Below are 25,794 nucleotides of genomic sequence, written 5' to 3'. Positions count from 1 at the left end.
TAATCATATTCAAACTTTAATTCAATTTATATAACTATAACAATCTTATTTCGAGTGGAAATCTTACTTGAAATTGTTTTCGTGTCATGATTCTGCTTCAAGAACTTTCAAGCCATCCAAGGATCCTTTGAAGCTAGATCCATTTTTCTTATTTTCAGTAGGTTTATCCAAGGAACTTGAGGTAGTAATGATGTTCATAACATCATTCGATTCATACATATAAAGCTATCTTATTCGAAGGTTTAAACTGGGTCGTGGACTGATTCCAAAATATATATAGTTTGAGTTGTGATCAATACTGAGATACGTATACACTGGGTCGTGGACTGATTCAAGATAATATTTATCGATTTATTTCTGTACATCTAACTGTGGACAACTAGTTGTAGGTTACTAACGAGGACAGCTGACTTAATAAACTTAAAACATCAAAATATATTAAAAGTGTTGTAAATATATTTTGAACATACTTTAATATATATGTATATATTGTTATAGGTTCGTGAATCAACCAGTGGCCAAGTCTTACTTCCCGACGAAGTAAAAATCTGTGAAAGTGAGTTATAGTCCCACTTTTAAAATCTAATATTTTTGAGATGAGAATACATGCAGGTTTTATAAATGATTTACAAAATAGACACAAGTACGTGAAACTACATTCTATGGTTGAATTATCGAAATCGAATATGCCCCTTTTTATTAAGTCTGGTAATCTAAGAATTAGGGAACAGACACCCTAATTGACGCGAATCCTAAAGATAGATCTATTGGGCCTAACAAACTCCATTCAAAGTACCGGATGCTTTAGTACTTTGAAATTTATATCATATCCGAAGGGTGTCCCGGAATGATGGGGATATTCTTATATATGCATCTTGTTAATGTCGGTTACCAGGTGTTCACCATATGAATGATTTTTATCTCTATGTATGGGATGTGTATTGAAATATGAAATCTTGTGGTCTATTGTTACGATTTGATATATATAGGTTAAACCTATAACTCACCAACATTTTTGTTGACGTTTAAAGCATGTTTATTCTCAGGTGAATACTAAGAGCTTCCGCTGTTGCATACTAAAATAAGGACAAGATTTGGAGTCCATGTTTGAATGATATTGTGTAAAAACTGCATTCAAGAAACTGATTTCGATGTAACATATTTGTATTGTAAACCATTATGTAATGGTCGTGTGTAAACAGGATATTTTAGATTATCATTATTTGATAATCTACGTAAAGCTTTTTAAACCTTTATTTATGAAATAAAGGTTATGGTTTGTTTTAAAATGAATGCAGTCTTTGAAAAACGTCTCATATATGTAGTGACCCGAACTTTTCCATGTTTATATATATTAATTGAGATTGATATTTACATGATTAAATGTTTCAAACATGTTAAGCAATCAAACTTGTTAAGACTTGATTAATTGAAATATGTTTCATATAGACAATTGACCACCCAAATTGACCGGCGATTCACGAACGTTAAAAACTTGTAAAAACGACATGACGATATATATATGCATATACATATGGTTAACATGAGATTATGATAAGTAAGTATCTCCATAAGTATATTAACAATGAGTTATATACATAAAAACAAGACTACTAACTTAAGGATTTCGAAACGAGACATATATGTAACGATTATCGTTGTAACGAAATTTAAATGTATATATATCATATTAAGATATATTAATATATCATAATATCATGATAATATAATAATTTAACATCTCATTAGATATAATAAACAATGGGTTAACAACATTAATTGAGATCGTTAACTTAAAGGTTTCAAAACAACAGTTACATGTAACGACTAACGATGACTTAACGACTCAGTTAAAATGTATATACATGTAGTGTATTTAGATGTATTAAAATACTTTTGGAAGACTTCAAGACATATATCAAAACACTCATACTTAACGAAAATGGTTACAGTTACTTTCCCATTCTTTTCTTTCATCGAGAATTCTAGTCGTATTTTTACCCGTATTATACACAGCTTCAAAACGTACTTACTATGGGTATATACCAATAGGAACTAGCATGGGATTCCACTCTTGATTATGTCATGTATGACTAATCAATTTTAACTTCTACCATGAGCTAGTCAACTAACTAGAACTCCTTTTAACCCCACTCACCACTCACCAATTACCACTCATCATTCACTCCATTTCACTTCCAATTCTCTTTCTAATTCTCTCTCAACACACCCACACTATTATGAATGTATTTTTCCAGTAGTTAATCATCATCTTCATCAAAAATCACTTCAAGAATCAAGCTATAATCATCATAGGAAGAACACTTCAAGAACACTTCAAAAATCCCTTCAAGTTTACTAATTTACTTCCAAGCTTTCTAATCCATTCCAAGTAATCATCTAAGATCAAGAAACCTTTGTTATATATAGTAGGTTATCTTTCTTATTCAAGGTAATATTCATATTCAAACTTTGATTCAATTTCTATAACTATAAACTATCTTAATTCGAGTAAAAATCTTACTTGAACTTGTTTTTGTGTCATGATCCTACTTCAAGAACTTTCAAGCCATCCAAGATCCTTTGAAGCTAGATCATTTATTGTCACTTCCAGTAGGTTTACCTACTAAACTTGAGGTAGTAATGATGTTCATAACATCATTCGATTCATATATATAAAACTATCTTATTCGAAGGTTTAAACTCGTAATCACTAGAACATAGTTTAGTTAATTCTAAACTTGTTCGCAAACAAAAGTTAATCCTTCTAACTTGACTTTTAAAATCAACTAAACACATGTTCTATATCTATATGATATGCTAACTTAATGATTTAAAACCTGGAAACACGAAAAACACCGTAAAACCGGATTTACGCCGTCGTAGTAACACCGCGGGCTGTTTTGGGTTAGTTAATTAAAAACTATGATAAACTTTGATTTAAAAGTTGTTATTATGAGAAAATGATTTTTATTATGAACATGAAACTATATCCAAAAATTATGGTTAAACTCAAAGTGGAAGTATGTTTTCTAAAATGGTCATCTAGACGTCGTTCTTTCGACTGAAATGACTACCTTTACAAAAATGACTTGTAACTTATTTTTCCGACTATAAACCTATATTTTTTCTGTTTAGATTCATAAAATAGAGTTCAATATGAAACCATAGCAATTTTATTCACTCAAAACGGATTTAAAATGAAGAAGTTATGGGTAAAACAAGATTGGATAATTTTTCTTATTTTAGCTACGTGAAAATTGGTAACAAATCTATTCCAACCATAACTTAATTAACTTGTATTGTATATTATGTAATCTTGAGATACCATAGACACGTATACAATGTTTCGACCTATCATGTCGACACATCTATATATATTTCGGAACAACCATAGACACTCTATATGTGAATGTTGGAGTTAGCTATACAGGGTTGAGGTTGATTCCAAAATATATATAGTTTGAGTTGTGATCAATACTGAGATACGTATACACTGGGTCGTGGATTGATTCAAGATAATATTTATCAATTTATTTCTGTACATCTAACTGTGGACAACTAGTTGTAGGTTACTAACGAGGACAGCTGACTTAATAAACTTAAAACATCAAAATATATTAAAAGTGTTGTAAATATATTTTAAACATACTTTGATATATATGTATATATTGTTATAGGTTCGTGAATCAACCAGTGGCCAAGTCTTACTTCCCGACGAAGTAAAAATCTGTGAAAATGAGTTATAGTCCCACTTTTAAAATCTAATATTTTTGGGATGAGAATACATGCAGGTTTTATAAATGATTTACAAAATAGACACAAGTACGTGAAACTACATTCTATGGTTGAATTATCGAAATCGAATATGCCCCTTTTTATTAAGTCTGGTAATCTAAGAATTAGGGAACAGACACCCTAATTGACGCGAATCCTAAAGATAGATCTATTGGGCCTAACAAACCCCATCCAAAGTACCGGATGCTTTAGTACTTCGAAATTTATATCATATCCGAAGGGTGTCCCGGAATGATGGGGATATTCTTATATATTTGCATCTTGTTAATGTCGGTTACCAGGTGTTCACCATATGAATGATTTTTATCTCTATGTATGGGATGTGTATTGAAATATGAAATCTTGTGGTCTATTATTATGATTTGATATCTATAGGTTAAACCTATAACTCACCAACATTTTTGTTGACGTTTTAAGCATGTTTATTCTCAGGTGATTATTAAGAGCTTCCTCTATCGCATACTTAAATAAGGACGAGATTTGGAGTCCATGCTTGTATGATATTGTATAAAAACTGCATTCAAGAAACTTATTTTGTTGTAACATATTTGTATTGTAAACCATTATGTAATGGTCGTGTGTAAACATGATATTTTAGATTATCATTATTTGATAATCTACGTAAAGCTTTTTAAACCTTTATTGATGAAATAAAGGTTATGGTTTGTTTTAAAATAAATGCAGTCTTTGAAAAACGTCTCATATAGAGGTCAAAACCTCGCAACGAAATCAATTAATATGGAACGTTTTTAATCAATAAGAACGGGACATTTCAATATAGAGGTCAAAACCTTGCAACGAAATCAATTAATATGGAACATTTTTAATCAATAAGAACGGGACATTTCAGTTGGTATCCGAGCGTTGGTCTTAGAGAACCAGAAAATTTGCATTAGTGTGTCTTATCGAGTTTGTTAGGATGCATTAGTGAGTCTGGACTTCGACCGTGTTTTCTTTAAAAATGATTGCTTAACATTTTTGTTGGAAACTATATATTATTAACATGTATATATTATGTGATATATTAATCTCTTAACATGTTTGATATTGTGTGATAGATGTCTAACTCTAGCACAAATCCCATTGACTCACCTAATAATAACGAAGAGTCGAATATATATTGGACTGATTCACAAGTTCCCGAAGAAGAACCGGAAGAAGAATCAGAACCGGAAGAAGAATCAGAACCGAAAAAGGAGGAACCGGAGGAGGAAATAGAATCGGTGGGGGAAATAATAAAACGGTTAAGTAAAAGAAAATCCTCAACCAACCGAACAAGGTTAATTATGGTCAATGGTGTTTCCGCCAAGGAAGCAAAATATTGGGAGGATTACCAATTCTCGGATGAATCGGATTCCGACGAGAATTCCGATGATGTTATAGAAATTACCCCAACTGAATTTAAAAAGGCAAAAGAAAATAATAAGGGAAAGGGCATAAAAATAGAGAAATCTAATTTCAACCCCGATGAACTTTATATGTATCGTCAACCCCCGAAGCCCTTAAGTTGTAACAATGACACGGGAACCTCTAAACCACCAGGTTTTTCTTAACCGTTGTGGAAAACGACAGCTCGTATTAGGGGAACATCATATATCCCTAGAAACTTGGCAAAACGAACCAAAACCGAAGAAGAAGAAACGAGTGAGTCAGAATAAGATAGTTGTATTCGTGTGGTGTAATATATGTAATATAGTGTGCTTATGCTTTATGATATATATAAAAATTGCTTGTATTAATAAGTATTTTTTTATGAATCTAACTCTTGTCTATTTTACAGTATAAAAACACAAAATGGATAGACAACCCAATATTTTAAGAGACCTACCCGGAGACATGATTGATGAAATCTTGTCTAGAGTCGGTCAGAATTCTTCGGTACAACTATTTACGGCGAAATCAGTTTGTAAGACATTCGAAGAATGTTTCAAGAATGTCTTGGTTTATAAGAGACTTTCGTTTGAAAGATATGGATATCACATTGGGAAACCCATAAGTTACGATGTGTTTACTTTGACGCATATATTGCGGGGAACCCAAATGCTATTTTACGCAACGGGTTAAGAAATTATTTTGACTCAATGTATCCGAATATAGGATTTCATGATTTAGAAAAAGTGGCTAACATGCAACATAAAGAAGCATGCTATGCTTACGGGTTAGTAATGTTCGCTTCTCACCAAAGTGAGAAAAAGAACATCGGGCTACAACTATTAAACAAAACGTTCCCACAAGTGATAGAGTCGGTAATTGGGGTAAGAAATGAGGTTTTTAGGTTATTACGAGACTGTTGGTCATTACGTAACCCTCGTCCCTTTGACGACGTTACAACACGCTGTCTTATCAACGGCCATAACGGTTATGTTCCACAAGACCAAGGATGGGAAGTAGTCCTAGTAAAACCAGAATGCATGACTTGTTTCTGGACGTATGAATTACGTGTCTTTATTGCCTTTGCTGAATGACTTGCGTACTAGCTAGAATTATCTTCACAACTATCTTGTATCAAAGTTATTGTGTGCTATATTTCATGCTTTATGTAAAATAAGCGGTATTGTAAGTTTGTAAAATATTGTATAAAAGTTTGAATGCGAAATATTATTATAATCAATTTTTCATATAGAATTGTAGTAGTTGAATTGTATATTAGCTACTAAGTATGAACTTAACGGGTAGGTACTACCCGAATTTAAACTTATAAAACGCTAATATGAAGAAAAAGCTTTTATAAATAAGTTCATATTATGCTACGAAATACTATTAACTACTCTTAATATTCTGTATGATTAACTTGTTCCATTTGACTATTTTGAAGGAAATGGCACCGACTACTCGACATACCGTGAATATGAATGAAGAGAAATTCTGTACTTTTCTAGCTTCAAACATAGCCGCAGTACAGGCTGCGCTACATACCAACAATAACCTTGGATCTAGCAGTACAGGAAATCGTGTAGGATGCACCTACAAAGAATTCACTGCCTGCAAACCTTTGGAATTTGATGGAACCGAAGGACCGATCGGATTGAAACGGTGGACCGAGAAGGTCGAATCAGTGTTTGCCATAAGTAAGTGTACTGAAGAGGACAAAGTGAAGTACGCTACGCATACCTTCACAGGTTCTGCGTTAACATGGTGGAATACCTATCTAGAGCAAGTGGGACAAGATGATGCGTACGCACTACCGTGGTCAGCATTCAAGCACTTGATGAACGAGAAGTACCGTCCCATAACCGAGGTCAATAAGCTCAAGACAGAACTTAGAGGGTTATGAACCCAAGGATTTTATATTACCACGTACGAAAGACGATTCACAGAATTGTGCCTATTGTGTCCGGGAGCGTTCGAAGATGAGGAAGAGAAGATCGACGCATTTGTGAAAGGATTACCGGAAAGAATCCAAGAAGATATAAGTCCACACGAGCCCGCCTCCATACAACAGGCATGTAGAATGGCTCACAAACTAGTGAACCAGATTGAGGAAAGAATTAAAGAACAGACGGCTCAAGAAGCCAATGTGAAGCAAGTCAAAAGAAAGTGGGAGGAAAATGGTGATAAGAATCACCAATACAACAACAACAGCAATTACAATAATAATCGCAACAATTATCCCAACAATCGCAACATCAATCGCAACTACAACAAACGGCCCAACAACAACAACAACAACAACAATAGCAACTACAACAATCATCCCACCAACAATAACAACCACAACAACAACAACAATCAGAAGCAGCTATGCCAAAGGTGTGAAAAGTATCACTCGGGGTTCTGCACTAAATTTTGCAACAGGTGTAAAAGAAATGGTCATAGCGCGGCGAAGTGTGAGGTCTATGGACCAGGGGTTAACAGAACGAAAGGAACAAATGGTGTCGGAACGAGTAATGGCGGAGCAAGTAGTGTCGGAGAAAGTTATGCCAATGTAGTTTGTTATAAATGTGGAAAACCGGGCCACATTATTAGAAATTGCCCGAACCAGGAGAACACGAATGGACAAGGCCGCGGAAGAGTTTTCAATATTAATGCGGCAGAGGCACAGGAAGACCCGGAGCTTGTTACGGGTACGTTTCTTATTGATAATAAATCTGCTTACGTTTTATTTGATTCGGGTGCGGATAGAAGCTATATGAGTAGAGATTTTTGTGCTAAATTAAGTTGTTCATTGACGCCGTTGGATAGTAAATTTTTACTCAAATTAGCAAACGGTAAATTAATTTCAGCAGATAATATATGCCGGAATCGAGAAATTAAACGGGGTAGCGAAATATTTAAGATTGATTTGATACCAATAGAGTTAGGGAGTTTTGATGTAATAGTTGGCATGGACTGGCTGAAGAAGGTGAAAGCAGAGATCGTATGTTATAAAAATGCAATTTGCATTGTACGAGAAGAAGGAGAACCCTTAATGGTGTACGGAGAAAAGGGCAACATGAAGCTACATCTTATTAGTAATTTGAAGGCACAAAAACTAATACGAAAAGGTTGCTATGCTGTTCTAGCACACGTCGAGAAAGTACAAACTGAAGAAAAGAGCATCAATGATGTTCCCGTCGCAAAAGAATTTCCCGATGTATTTCCGAAAGAATTACCGGGACTACCTCCACATCGATCTGTTGAATTTCAAATAGATCTTGTACCAGGAGCTGCACCAATAGCTCGTGCTCCTTATAGACTCGCACCCAGCGAGATGAAAGAACTGCAAAGCCAACTGCAAGAACTATTAGAACGTGGTTTCATTCGACCAAGCACATCACCATGGGGAGCTCCTGTTTTGTTTGTCAAGAAGAAGGATGGTACATTTAGGTTGTGTATTGACTACAGAGAGTTGAACAAACTTTCCATCAAAAACCGTTATCCACTGCCGAGAATTGACGACTTATTTGATCAACTACAAGGCTCTTCGATTTATTCAAAGATCGATTTACGTTCTGGATATCATCAAATGCGAGTAAAGGAGGATGATATTCCAAAAACTGCTTTTAGGACGTGTTATGGTCATTACGAGTTTATGGTTATGCCGTTTGGATTGACTAACGCACCAGCTGTGTTCATGAACCTTATGAACCGAGTGTGTGGGCCATATCTTGAAAAGTTTGTCATTATTTTCATCGATGACATACTTATTTACTCAAAGAATGATCAAGAGCACGAAGAACATTTGAGAAAAGTGCTATAAGTATTGAGGAAAGAAAAACTATACGCTAAGTTTTCAAAGTGTGCATTTTGGTTGGAAGAAGTTCAATTCCTCGGTCACATAGTGAACAAAGAAGGTATCCAGGTGGACCCGGCAAAGATCGAAACCGTTGAAAAGTGGGAAACCCCAAAAACTCCGAAGCATATATGTCAATTTTTAGGATTGGCTGGTTAGTACAGAAGATTCATCCAAGATTTCTCCAAAATAGCAAAACCCTTGACTGCATTAACCCATAAAGGGAAGAAATTTAAATGGAAGGATGAACAAGAGAAGGCGTTTCAATTATTGAAGAAAAAGCTAACTACGGCACCTATATTGTCATTGCCTGAAGGGAATGATGATTTTGTGATTTATTGTGACGCATCAAAGCAAGGTCTCGGTTGTGTATTAATGCAACGGACGAAGGTGATTGCTTATGCGTCTAGACAATTGAAGATTCACGAGCAAAATTATACGACGCATGATTTGGAATTAGGCGCGGTTGTTTTTGCATTAAAGACTTGGAGGCACTACTTATATGGGGTCAAAAGTATTATATATACCGACCACAAAAGTCTTCAACACATATTTAATCAGAAACAACTGAATATGAGGCAGCGTAGGTGGATTGAATTGTTGAATGATTACGACTTTGAGATTCGTTACCACCCGGGGAAGGCAAATGTGGTAGCCGATGCCTTGAGTAGAAAGGACAGAGAACCCATTCGAGTAAAATCTATGAATATAATGATTCACACTAACCTTACTACTCAAATAAAGGAGGCGCAACAAGGAGTTTTAAAAGAGGGAAATTTAAAGGATGAAATACCCAAAGGATCGGAGAAGCATCTTAATATTCGGGAAGACGGAACCCGGTATAGGGCTGAAAGAATTTGGGTACCAAAATTTAGAGATATGAGAGAAATGGTACTTAAAGAAGCTCATAAAACCAGATACTCAATACATCCTGGAACGGGGAAGATGTACAAGGATCTTAAAAAACATTTTTGGTGGCCAGGTATGAAAGCCGATATTGCTAAATATGTAGGAGAATGTTTGACGTGTTCTAAGGTCAAAGCTGAGCATCAGAAATCATCAGGTCTACTTCAATAACCTGAAATCCCGGAATAGAAATGGGAAAACATTGCCATGGATTTCATTACTAAATTGCCAAGGACTGCAAGTGGTTATGATACTATTTGGGTAATAGTTGATCGTCTCACCAAGTCAGCACACTTCCTGCCAATAAGAGAAGATGACAAGATGGAGAAGTTAGCACGACTGTATTTGAAGGAAGTCGTCTCCAGACATGGAATACCAATCTCTATTATCTCTGATAGGGATGGCAGATTTATTTCAAGATTCTGGCAGACATTACAGCAAGCATTGGGAACTCGTCTAGACATGAGTACTGCCTATCATCCATAAACTGATGGGCAGAGCGAAAGGACGATACAATTGCTTGAAGACATGCTACGAGCTTGTGTTATTGATTTCAGAAACAGTTGGGATCGACATCTACCGTTAGCAGAATTTTCCTACAACAACAGCAACCATTCAAGCATTGAGATGGCGCCGTTTGAAGCACTTTATGGTAGAAAGTGCAGGTCTCCGATTTGTTGGAGTGAAGTGGGGGATAGACAGATTACGGGTCCGGAGATAATACAAGAAACTACCGAGAAAATCATCCAAATTCAACAAAGATTGAAAACCGCCCAGAGTCGACAAAAGAGCTACGCGGACAGTAAAAGAAAAGATATAGAGTTTGAAATTGGGGAAATGGTCATGCTTAAGGTTTCACCTTGGAAAGGCGTTGTTCGATTTGGTAAACGGGGGAAACTAAATCCAAGGTACATTGGACCATTCAAGATTATAGATCGTGTCGGACCAGTAGCTTACCAACTGAAGCTACCTCAACAACTCGCGGCTGTACATAACACTTTCCACGTCTCAAATTTGAAGAAATGTTTTGCTAAAGAAGATCTCACTATTCCGTTGGACGAAATCCAAATCAATGAAAAACTTCAATTCATTGAAGAACCCGTCGAAATAATGGATCGTGAGGTTAAGAGACTTAAACAAAACAAGATACCGATTGTTAAGGTTCGATGAAATGCTCGTAGAGGACCCGAGTTTACCTGGGAGCGTGAAGATCAGATGAAGAAGAAATACCCGCATTTATTTCCAGAAGATACGTCAACACCTCCAATTGCTTAAAATTTCGGGACGAAATTTATTTAACGGGTAGGTACTGTAGTGACCCGAACTTTTCCATGTTTATATATATATTAAATGAAATTGTTATTTACATGATTAAGTGTTTCCAACATGTTAAGCAATCAAACTTGTTAAGACTTGATTAGACAATTGACCACCCAAGTTGACCGGTGATTCACGAACGTTAAAACTTGTAAAAACTATACGATGACATATATATGGTTATATATATAGTTAACATGATTTTATTATAATTATGTATCTCATTAGGTATTTTAACAATGAGTTATATACATAAAAATGAGACTATTAATTTAAGAAACTCGAAAACGATATATATAACGATTATCGTTATAACAACGTATTACTAGGTACATATGAATCATATTAAGATATTGATACACTTGGTTAATTATGTTAAATGATAAGTAAATATATTATTAAGTGTATTAACAATGAAATACATATGTAAAAATAAGACTACTAACTTAATGATTTCGAAACGAGACATATATGTAACGATTATCGTTGTAACGACATTTAATTGTATATATATCATACTAAGATATATTATATATCATAATATCTTGATAATATAACAATTTAACATCTCATTTGTTATAATAAACAATGGGTTAACAACATTCAACAAGATCGTTAACCTAAAGGTTTCAAAACAACATTTACATGTAACGACTAACGATGACTTAACGACTCAGTTAAAATGTATATACATGTAGTGTTTTAATATGTATTAATACACTTTTGAAAGACTTCAAGACACTTATCAAAATACTTCTACTTAACAAAAATGCTTACAATTACATCCTCGTTCAGTTTCATCAACAATTCTACTCGTATGCACCCGTATTCGTACTCGTACAATACACAGCTTTTAGATGTATGTACTATTAGTATATACACTCCAATGATCAGCTCTTAGCAGCCCATGTGAGTCACCTAACACATGTGGGAACCATCATTTGGCAACTAGCATGAAATATCTCATAAAATTACAAAAATATGAGTAATCATTCATGACTTATTTACATGAAAACAAAATTACATATCCTTTATATCTAATCCATACACCAACGACCAAAAACACCTACAAACACTTTCATTCTTCAATTTTCTTCATCTAATTGATCTCTCTCAAGTTCTATCTTCAAGTTCTAAGTGTTCTTCATAAATTCCAAAAGTTCTAGTTTCATAAAATCTAGAATACTTCCAAGATTGCAAGTTTACTTCCAAGTTTTCTAAATCCATTCCAAGTAATCATCCAAGATCAAGAAACCTTTGTTAATTACAGTAGGCTATTTTTATAATACAAGGTAATAATCATATTCAAACTTTAATTCAATTTATATAACTATAACAATCTTATTTCGAGTGGAAATCTTACTTGAAATTGTTTTCGTGTCATGATTCTGCTTCAAGAACTTTCAAGCCATCCAAGGATCCTTTGAAGCTAGATCCATTTTTATTATTTCCAGTAGGTTTATCCAAGGAACTTGCGGTAGTAATGATGTTCATAACATTATTCAATTCATACATATAAAGCTATCTTATTCGAAGGTTTAAACTTGTAATCACTAGAACATAGTTTAGTTAATTCTAAACTTGTTCGCAAATAAAAGTTAATCCTTCTAACTTGACTTTTAAAATCAACTAAACACATGTTCTATATCTATATGATATGCTAACTTAATGATTTAAAACCTGGAAACACGAAAAACACCGTAAAACCGAATTTACGCCGTCGTAGTAACACCGCGGGCTGTTTTGGGTTAGTTAATTAAAAACTATGATAAACTTTGATTTAAAAGTTGTTATTCTGGGAAAATGATTTTTATTATGAACATGAAACTATATCCAAAAATTATGGTTAAACTCAAAGTGGAAGTATGTTTTCTAAAATGGTCATCTAGACGTCGTTCTTTCGACTGAAATGACTACCTTTACAAAAACAACTTGTAACTTATTTTTCTGACTATAAACCTATACTTTTTCTATTTAGATTCATAAAATAGAGTTCAATATGAAACCATAGCAATTTGATTCACTCAAAACAGATTTAAAATGAAGAAGTTATGGGTAAAACAAGATTGAATAATTTTTCTCATTTTAGCTACGTGAAAATTGGTAACAAATCTATTCCAACCATAAATTAATCAACTTGTATTGTATATTATGTAATCTTGAGATACCATAGACACGTATACAATATTTCGACCTATCATGTTGACACATCTATATATATTTCGGAACAACCATAGACACTCTATATGTGAATGTTGGAGTTAGCTATACAGGGTTGAGGTTGATTCCAAAATATATATAGTTTGAGTTGTGATCAATACTGAGATACGTATACACTGGGTCGTGGACTGATTCAAGATAATATTTATCGATTTATATCTTTACATCTAACTGTGGACAACTAGTTGTAGGTTACTAACGAGGACAGCTGACTTAATAAACTTAAAACATCAAAATATATTAAAAGTGTTGTAAATATATTTTGAACATACTTTGATATATATATATATATATATATATATATATATATATATATATATATATATATATATATATATATATATATATATATATATATATATATATATATATATATATATATATATATATATATAGATTGTTATAGGTTCGTGAATCAACCAATGGCCAAGTCTTACTTCCCGACGAAGTAAAAATCTGTGAAAGTGAGTTATAGTCCCACTTTTAAAATCTAATATTTTTGGGATGAGAATACATGCAGGTTTTATAAATGATTTACAAAATAGACACAAGTACGCGAAACTACATTCTATGGTTGAATTATCGAAATCGAATATGCCCCTTTTTATTAAGTCTGGTAATCTAAGAATTAGGTGTGACGACCCGGAAATTTCTGACCAAATTTAAACTTAATTCTTATTTGATTTCGACACGATAAGCAAAGTCTGTAAAGTTGAATCTCAAAAATTTTGAACTATTTTTATGAATCCATTTGACCTTTGACTTTTCCCGACGACGTACAATACGATTACTTGTAAATAGATATGTATATAATTATATATATATATATATATATATATATATATATATATATATATATATATATATATATATATGTAAATAATAAAATGAAATATTATATATTGTAATTGTTAGAATTAATTACGTAAATAATAATAATATATAATAAATATTATTTAGAAAGTATATATACATATAAATAAAGTGTATAGAATATATATTTAGTGATTTTGAAGTTATTTAGTAAACAACGGTAACGCTCAATTGTCATTCAATTGATAGTAAACGAGTTAAAAAGGAACTTATGTGATTTTAAAATAAACGATGATCCGAAAATGAGTTTTATAAATTATAGGCTTATTAAAAATATAATAAATAATGAAACACACCAACTAGGTATGACGTCAAGAATTTTAAAAGGTTTAAAACAATATAGATATATATATAATTTTTATAAATATAAAATTAACCAATCATTGAATCATATTAAACTAAAATACATTGGGTTTTAGATAACAGATAAAAATTAAATACCAACCCGTGACTACACATTTAATACCCGAGTTTATTTAATTATTACACCGTGTTATATCTATACCCGTGATTAACCAGTAAAACACCCGTGACCTTATCTAATCTATCTATATTCCAGATTCATTTTATCAAACACCCAATTTTTCTCTCAAGAACACCCACTACTATTCATCATCATCATCAATCTTTTATCACTCAAGAACACCTTAAAAACTTGATGGATCATAAAATCGTTTATATATTTGGATTCCTCTCGAAGAGCTCTACACATCCATACCAACAATTTCATGATTTGTGTAAGTTTTAAAAACTTAAATTTTTGGGTTTTCATGTTTTTGTTACATATTAGGGTAGATATAGTGTTTATTGCTCAAGTCTATATGATTATACATGATTGTATGTGTTATATTGCTCGTTTGATGTGTTTATGTTTAATCTTGAATTTGTTTTGTGTGGTTACAGAAACTTGGTTTTCTTGAATGTTAAATATTATGATATAATTAAAATCCTCTCGAAAAATTAATAATTTTAGGCTTTAGATTCGCGTATTTTCATTACCGTATGCTTAAGATATGATTGATTGAAGTTTTTGTGATGAATATGTGATTATGTCAAATTCTGGAAAAATGGACATAGAATTGAATTCTAAACTGATCATAATTGTGTAGAGGATTTAAAAACACTCAAGTTAGACTAGGATATCATGCTATTTGGATTTGTAATACTCCCGTTATGCTTAATTGATCGTATATGAAAAACTGATTTGCTCAGTATTATAAAACTGACTTTTAAATTTATTTGAAGTATGATAGTGATTTAGGACTTTACATATCTGAAAATTTCATATGTTGTAGTTAACGTTTCATCTAGGCCTTGCATCATTTGGATTTGTGAAGCTTGAGTAATGTGCGTGTCGAAATGGTAACCTGCATTCTGTCCAAATCTGTAACGTATGTACCTATAGTTTTATAGTAAGATTTGTACACCTTTTGAGACCTTGGCCTTCTGGATTATCGAACTTTGTATGTTATGTGATAAATGTCTAGTTTATTGAAACCTCTGAAACCTGATACATTGTGCACACTAAGGCCGTAGATTTGGTAACTTCTGAATTGAGCTGAAACAGAATGTCCAATTTGATTGAATAAACTGTACCAATTGGCTAAACAAAAGTTTCTCATTTAAGGATATGTGGTAATTTGACTTGTCCTTGAACTAGGACCACTGACCTAGCTTGATTTGCATGTCCCTAGCTCCGGTTATAGCCATTACGAGATTGGTGCGCAGTCAGAAACTGATTTAGCGAACCATAAATGTACCTCTTCTGAAACCCGACTTGTAGACATCGTATGAGGCCCTGGCTGGATTTTTTGGAATCGATTTTGAGTCTACTTTTGATCTGGAGTTTTCCATGTTACAATGTTTTATGTGTTATGAATTATGTCCGATGTTTGTATGACGCGCGTGAAAATTTGTGACAAAACGTGTTAACTCTAAACTAAACAGGCCAATATGTTTAATTAACTTAAGTTCTGGAAAAGGTAGATTTTATATTTGAAAAGTTCATGATTAGTAGTTAAGTTTTCATATAGGTGTTGTATCTTAAAAGTTTCTAGATTTTGAGATAATTGCATGCGAAAATGGACACCCGAACTTGGACCGTCCATTTGGACACTTGACCCGTTTGAGTCTAAAAATGTCAAAATGGATAACGGTCAGCGTAAATAAATTCTATATGTTGATTTAAGTATGCCTGCAAGTTTTGGTGCTTTAAAAATGAGTTTTGGGTCTATTTTGGTTTAAAGAGAGATTTATGACCTATTCGGGTCAAACGTGAATAAATTGACCCATATGCATAATTTTGGAAAACGGAAGTCACCAACACATCTAAAATATCATTTTTGAGCTGTGATACAAATTTGGTTAACTCAGGTCAGCCGGATTCAAATTTGGATCGTTAACCGAAAGTTTTAGCATTTTTAACAAAAGTGTCAAAAATGACTCTCGAGCCTACTTTGCGGACTCATAAGTTGAAATTGGTTAAGTTTGGATAAAAACCATTAATTGATATTGAAAGTATTTACGACAAGCTTTAAAACGATATGTTATATATATGATTTTGTCGAGACTAAACTGGTCTAAAACGAGTACGAAAATGGAACATCAGGGCTGATCCAATGCTGTTAACAACAGCAAAACTCAGCATTTAGTGTTTTGAAGGACTGTTTTCGCGAGGTCATAACTTTCAAACTGTAACTCCGTCTTTGTCAAATAAACTGTCTATAGAAAGGTGGGATGACATACTTTCCAACGGTCACGACCCAAAGTATTATATCGGATTTGGTGGGACCCGAAATCAGCTATAAAGTTACTACATATACATATATGTAAATAATATTGTTTTTACTAAATAAAAATGTATAACTTAAGTTTGACCTATGTTTGACTATTTAACCAACTTGAGTAATATTATGAGATTGTTGACTGGTGTTGACTATGTTGACTGTGTTTGACTTGCGTTTGACTTACATTTGACTTAATTTGACTTTTGTTGACTTTTGCTAAATTTTGTTAAATTTATGAGTAGGACTTGAGCAATAAGACTATACGAACCCTATAGACCGACCTAGCTTATTAGACACTTATTGACCAACATATGTTCTCTAGGTTGGGGTCTACGGTTACTTGCATTCCGTTTTTCGGTCACATCTCTGTGATTTATTTCTGAAGTTGTCAGGTGAGTTTCATTTGCCTTTTTACCCTTTATATTTTTGGGCTGAGAATACATGCGCAATTTTTATAAATAATTTACAAAATAGACACAAGTACGTGAAACTACATTCTATGGTTGAATTATCGAAATCGAATATGCCCCTTTTTATTTAGTCTGGTAATCTAAGAATTAGGGAACAGACACCCTAATTGACGCGAATCCTAAAGATAGATCTATCGGGCCCAACAAGCCCCATCCAAAGTACCGGATGCTTTAGTACTTCGAAATTTATATCATGTCCGAAGGAGGATCCCGGAATGATGGGGATATTCTATATGCATATTGTTAATGTCGGTTACCAGGTGTTCAATCCATATGAATGATATTTTTGTCTCTATGCATGGGACGTTTATTTATGGGAATTGGAAATATGAAATCTTGTGGTCTATTAAAATTATGAAATGTTTGTTTATGATAAACTAATGAACTCACAAACCTTTTGGTTGACACTTTAAAGCATGTTTATTCTCAGGTATGAAAGAAATCTTCCGCTGTGCTTTTGCTCATCTTAGAGATATTAATTGGAGTCATTCATGACATATTTCAAAAGACGTTGCATTCGAGTCGTTGAGTTTATCAAGATTATTATTAAGTCAATTATAGTAAGATATATTATGAAATGGTATGCATGTCGTCAACCGTAGATGTAATGAAAGATTGTCTTTTCAAAAATGAATGCAATGTTTGTAAAATGTATTATATAGAGGTCAAGTACCTCGCGATGTAATCAACTGTTGTGAATCGTTCATAATCGATGTGGACTTTGTTCGGATGGATTAGGATGGGTCCTTTCAGTTGGTATCAGAGCGGTGGTCTTAGCGAACCAGGTCTTGCATTAGTGTGTCTAACTGATAGTTGTTTAGATGCATTAGGAGTCTGGACTTTGACCGTGTCTGCATGTCAAAAGTTTTGCTTATCATTTCGTGTCAAAAATTATCTGCGGGGAATCACTTGCTTATCATTCTTAATCTAGACATATCTTACTGCATTGATTGCATGAATAGTGTATAGACAAAAATTCATATCTTAGCGTATCTGCTAATTTACATCTTAACGTATCTGTTACTGTAGACTTTATCTGACACGTTTCCTTATTTCCCTTCGTAATCTACAGAATCTTCTATACTATACATAGGTATTCTATGTAATTAGAATATCATCCGATATCCGAAAATCATTTCATATCAAAAATCTTTTATCTAACCGTGTAAGATGAATTCTGCAACAAGTTCAAGTTCCTCGGATTTCGATATGGGTTTCCACTCGAGCTTCGAAAGTGGTGTAATCGGAATGAATCAACCAATCAGCCATCATCAATTCTGGATGAATTGAGAATGGGTTCGTAGTCGACTTAATCAATGGAGGTGAGAAGAAGTAATCCCTCTCACCAACCATATTGCCCTATTGGCAAAGAACCTGAAGTACTTACCGGCGAACCTATTCGAAACACCATATTCACCCTCATTACCAGGATATTTCACAACAAATTATATGATATCCCAAACTCTGAACCTTATTCATCCGCTTGTTAAAACCGCCAATCATCCCAGAGTAATAGAAGAAGTCAACAAGCTTCGCGCTCTAGTAGTGGCTTTGGAAATTATGGTGCCAAAATTACCAGCTTCAGCAACATCACCTACATCAACAACACCACCAGCATCAGTACCAACATCACCAATACCACCAACAACACAAGCCTCAACATCCGCATCACAAGCCCCAACCTCACAATCTGTACCTCAAGCATAATCTTGTTCTACATGATGTTCTACACCATTTATCTTCGTTCTACATATTCGTTCTACATCGAATATATTCGTTCTACATCGAATATATTCGTTCTACGTATCGTTGTATATCAAAGATTCTTGTGTACAAACTGTTAATGGTTAAAATATTTTAATGGGTAGGTAATACCCGAGGAATATTTAGATTTCACATTAACATGTTATACTGTACATTCTTTAAATACGATTCAACAGTCATTTACTATCCTACTTACAACCACAGATATACGTATCCGTTCATCAAAGAATAACTATTTTCATTCCAATTCAATTTCATATACGAATTTCTGTTGATCAAAATCCAAGTCAAGATTTGACAAGTGGCATAATGGAGAAAATAATAAATAAAATAAAAATTGATTAGTAACCAATTAATTAACTACGTAAAATTTTCTTCATCATCTTCAAATCTTAAATATTTTAAATTCTAAGATTTTATATTGGACTATTAGACTACTAACCTTGGACAACTAAAAAGCATTAAAAGAATAGGAGATGTCAATTATAACACATTCTGATTTAAAATATCGTTAATAAGCTACATCTTCTACAATTAAATAATTTTCTCAAGGTTGCCACTTGATTTCATCTTAAACAATCTTTTGTATCTTAGCGATTACAATTTTCATTCAAACCCTTCAAACTCTTGAAAATACCTCGGATTGATAACCAATGATTCATATATGAGAGTGCTGATGAAGCAGCAAAAGCTATAGATGGTCCTAATGACCAGAAGCTTAATAATAAAGAATGGAGTGTTGGAAACGCTCAATAGAAAATTTGGTACTGAAAAACGGATTGAGCAAACCATGAAGGAGACAGTGGACAAATACAAGGACCAAACCCTATATTCAAAAAAAAAAAAAAAAATCCAGATAATTCTATATCCGATAAAATTTTTAGAGAATATCTTGCTCTGTACTCATGTTAAATCTTGTGGAAAATCTTTCTTCATCAACCTTCGATCTTAGAAATTCTGAAAATATCATCATAAATATCTTCGATATTTCTGAGGATATATTCATAACTCTTCTTGTCCAAAAATTATCTATCTCCTCGTGCTATCTATGTTACATCATAAAGGAAACTATTTTAGTTTCTAAAGTTCATTGAAATTCGAGTTTAAATTATGAATGAATTCTGGAGAAGTGTTGGAAATTGAAGCATGAGTTAGTATAATATAATGACGTCAGGCCAACGTGATTATATTACAGTAAGTCATGCTGAGTTTCTAATGGAACATGATGATGGTTCACAGTAGATCACACCCTCATCATGTACCATGTTACATAACTCTTTCATTCTACTTAACCTCCGAACATATCAAGAAAATATATTCTTGATAGCTCTATCCTCAGTAATTCTGGTAATATAACAAATCAAATCGTGCTATTACGATCCTTCCTACTTAGAACATTATGATCAATCGAAACTTTATACCTACGAATTCTGGACCAGTATTCACTTGACTTAAAGTCGGGAAGAGAAAACAAGAGCATGGAGCTCCGAAATATAAAAGGAAATATAAAGCTGATCACAAACACAGAAATTAAAAACCGTGTATAACAATGCGTATAGCAAAATAAAGACATGGGAGAAGGGAAATAAAATAATTTCTAGAGCATAGTTGAAGTAAACATATTCCTCTGGTGGTAGTTGAAAAAGAAGAGTGATTGATACGATAATCAAGAAAATATCAAGGATTAGAATTGGATTAAGCATTTTCAAAATCTTTTGAAAATATGAACTAAGAAAGAAGGTATTGGAATGATGAAAATAATGAAACGGGAGAGATAAATTTATAGTGAAAATATCTGACAGAGCAATCGAGGAAGATTACCGTGTTTAATTATAGAGATCCTAATTTCCTTAAATCACGAAGAACCATATCTTATAGATTTCAAAGATTTTCTTTAAATCCCTTGAATTCCGGAATTCAACCATGACTAGTCAAAAGTTATGATGAAACTTGTCTTTCTCATTTCACTATTTTGTGATAGCTTCATTCGTGCTCTTCGAAAAATCGAATTGTTTTACCCATATTACTCAAAGATGATAAAACTCTATTTATCAACTCATATTCGTCATGAAAACATTTTTATTGTTAGCTATGACCACCTCACTCAAATTTCGGGACGAAATTTCTTTAACGGGTAGGTACTGTGACGACCTGGAAATTTCTGACCAAATTTAAACTTAATTCTTATTTGATTTCGACACGATAAGCAAAGTCTGTAAAATTGAATCTCAAAAATTTTGAACTATTTTTATGAATCCATTTGACCTTTGACTTTTCCCGACGACGCACAATACGATTACTTGTAAATAGATATGTATATAATTATATATATATATATATATATATATATATATATATATATATATATATATATATATATATATATATATATATATATATGTAAATAATAAAATGAAATATTATATATTGTAATTGTTAGAATTAATTACGTAAATAATAATAATATATAATAAATATTATTTAGAAAGTATATATACATATAAATAAAGTGTATAGAATATATATTTAGTGATTTCGAAGTTATTTAGTAAACAACGGTAACGCTCAATTGTCATTCAATTGATAGTAAACGAGTTAAAAAGGAACTTATGTGATTTTAAAATAAACGATGATCCGAAAATGAGTTTTATAAATTATAGGCTTATTAAAAATATAATAAATAATGAAACACACCAACTAGGTATGACGTCAAGAATTTTAAAAGGTTTAAAACAATATAGATATATATATAATTTTTATAAATATAAAATTAACCAATCATTGAATCATATTAAACTAAAATACATTGGGTTTTAGATAACAGATAAAAATTAAATACCAACCCGTGACTACACATTTAATACCCGAGTTTATTTAATTATTACACCGTGTTATATCTATACCCGTGATTAACCAGTAAAACACCCGTGACCTTATCTAATCTATCTATATTCCAGATTCATTTTATCAAACACCCAATTTTTCTCTCAAGAACACCCACTACTATTCATCATCATCATCAATCTTTTATCACTCAAGAACACCTTAAAAACTTGATGGATCATAAAATCGTTTATATATTCGGATTCCTCTCGAAGAGCTCTACACATCCATACTAACAATTTCATGATTTGTGTAAGTTTTAAAAACTCAAATTTTTGGGTTTTCATGTTTTTGTTACATATTAGGGTAGATATAGTGTCTATTGCTCAAGTCTATATGATTATACATGATTGTATGTGTTATATTGCTCGTTTGATGTGTTTATGTTTAATCCCGAATTTGTTTTGTGTGGTTACAGAAACTTGGTTTTCTTGAATGTTAAATATTATGATATAATTAAAATCCTCTCGAAAAATTAATAATTTTAGGCTTTAGATTCGCGTATTTTCATTACCGTATGCTTAAGATATGATTGATTGAAGTTTTTGTGATGAATATGTGATTATGTCAAATTCTGGAAAAATGGACATAGAATTGAATTCTAAACTGATCATAATTGTGTATAGGATTTAAAAACACTCAATTTAGACTAGGATATCATGCTATTTGGATTTGTAATACTCCCGTTATGCTTAATTGATCGTATATGAAAAACTGATTTGCTCAGTATTATAAAACTGACTTTTAAATTTATTTGAAGTATGATAGTGATTTAGGACTTTGCATATCTGAAAATTTCATATGTTGTAGTTAACGTTTCATCTAGGCCTTGCATCATTTGTATTTGTGAAGCTTGAGTAATGTGCTTGTCGAAATGGTAACCTGCATTCTGTCCAAATCTGTAACGTATGTACCTATAGTTTTATAGTAAGAGTTGTACACCTTTTGAGACCTTGGCCTTCTGGATTATCGAACTTTGTATGTTATGTGATAAATGTCTAGTTTATTGAAACCTCTGAAACTCGATACATTGTGTACACTAAGGCCGTAGATTTGGTAACTTCTGAGTTGAGCTGAAACAGAATGTCCAATTTGATTGAATAAACTGTACCAATTGGCTAAACAAAAGTTTCTCATTTAAGGATATGTGGTAATTTGACTTGTCCTTGAACTAGGACCACTGACCTAGCTTGATTTGCATGTCCCTAGCTCCGGTTATAGCCATTACGAGATTGGTGCGCAGTCAGAAACTGATTTAGCGAACCATAAATGTACCTCTTCTGAAACCCGACTTGTAGACATCGTATGAGGCCCTGGCTGGATTTTTTGGAATTGATTTTGAGTCTACTTTTGATCTGGAGTTTTCCATGTTACCATGTTTTATGTGTTATGAATTATGTCCGATGTTTGTATGACGCGTGTGAAAATTTGTGACAATACGTGTTAACTCTAAACTAAACAGGCCATTATGTTTAATTAACTTAAGTTCTGGAAAATGTAGATTTTATATTTGAAAAGTTCATGATTAGTAGTTAAGTTTTCATATAGGTGTTGTATCTTAAAAGTTTCTAGATTTTGAGATAATTGCATGCGAAAATGGACACCCGAACTTGGACCGTCCATTTGGACACTTGACCCGTTTGAGTCTAAAAATGTCAAAATGGATAACGGTCAGTGTAAACAAATTCTATATGTTGATTTAAGTATGCCTGCAAGTTTTGGTGCTTTAAAAATGAGTTTTGGGTCTATTTTGGTTTAAAGAGAGATTTATGACCTATTCGGGTCAAACGTGAATAAATTGACCCATATGCATAATTTTGGAAAACGGAAGTCACCAACACATCTAAAATGTCATTTTTGAGCTGTGATACAAATTTGGTTAACTCAGGTCAGCCGGATTCAAATTTGGATCGTTAACCGAAAGTTTTAGCATTTTTAACAAAAGTGTCAAAAATGACTCTCGAGCCTACTTTGCGGACTCATAAGTTGAAATTGGTTAAGTTTGGATAAAAACCATTAATTGATATTGAAAGTATTTACGACAAGATTTAAAACGATATGTTATATGTATGATTTTGTCGAGACTAAACTGGTCTAAAACGAGTACGAAAATGGAACATCAGGGCTGATCCAATGCTGTTAACAACAGCAAAACTCAGCATTTAGTGTTTTGAAGGACTGTTTTCGCGAGGTCATAACTTTCAAACTGTAACTCCGTCTTTGTCAAATAAACTGTCTATAGAAAGGTGGGATGACATACTTTCCAAAGGTAACGACCCAAAGTATTATATCGGATTTGGTGGGACCCGAAATCAGCTGTAAAGTTACTACATATACATATATGTAAATAATATTGTTTTTACTAAATAAAAATGTATAACTTAAGTTTGACCTATGTTTGACTATTTGACCAACTTGAGTAATATTATGAGATTGTTGACTGGTGTTGACTATGTTGACTGTGTTTGACTTGCGTTTGACTTACATTTGACTTAATTTGACTTTTGTTGACTTTTGCTAAATTTTGCTAAATTTATGAGTAGGACTTGAGCAATAAGACTATACGAACCCTATAGACTGACCTAGCTTATTAGACACTTATTGACCAACATATATTCTCTAGGTTGGGGTCTACGGTTACTTGCATTCCGATTTTCGGTCACATCTCTGTGATTTATTTCTGAAGTTGTCAGGTGAGTTTCATTTGCCTTTTTACCCTTTATATTTTTGGGCTGAGAATACATGCGCAATTTTTATAAATGATTTACAAAATAGACACAAGTACGTGAAACTACATTCTATGCTTGAATTATCGAAATCGAATATGCCCCTTTTTATTTAGTCTGGTAATCTAAGAATTAAGGAACAGATACCCTAATTGACGCGAATCCTAAAGATAGATCTATCGGGCCCAACAAGCCCCATCCAAAGTACCGGATGCTTTAGTACTTCGAAATTTATATCATGTCCGAAGGAGGATCTCGGAATGATGGGGATATTCTATATGCATATTGTTAATGTCGGTTACCAGGTGTTCAATCCATATGAATGATATTTTTGTCTCTATGCATGGGACGTTTATTTATGGGAATTTTAAATATGAAATCTTGTGGTCTATTAAAATTATGAAATATTTGTTTATGATAAACTAATGAACTCACCAACCTTTTGGTTGACACTTTAAAGCATGTTTATTCTCAGGTATGAAAGAAATCTTCCGTTGTGCTTTTGCTCATCTTAGAGATATTAATTGGAGTCATTCATGACATATTTCAAAAGACGTTGCATTCGAGTCGTTGAGTTTATCAAGATTATTATTAAGTCAATTATAGTAAGATATATTATGAAATGGTATGCATGTCGTCAACCGTAGATGTAATGAAAGATTGTCTTTTCAAAAATGAATGCAATGTTTGTAAAATGTATTATATAGAGGTCAAGTACCTCGCGATGTAATCAACTGTTATGAATCGTTCATAATCGATGTGGACTTTGTCCGAATGGATTAGGACGGGTCCTTTCATTAGGGAACAGACACCCTAATTGACGCGAATCCTAAAGATAG

This window comes from Rutidosis leptorrhynchoides, chromosome 3, assembly GCF_046630445.1.
Source record: "Rutidosis leptorrhynchoides isolate AG116_Rl617_1_P2 chromosome 3, CSIRO_AGI_Rlap_v1, whole genome shotgun sequence".
Lineage (NCBI taxonomy): Eukaryota > Viridiplantae > Streptophyta > Magnoliopsida > Asterales > Asteraceae > Rutidosis > Rutidosis leptorrhynchoides.
Note: the sequence above shows the minus strand (reverse complement) of the source record.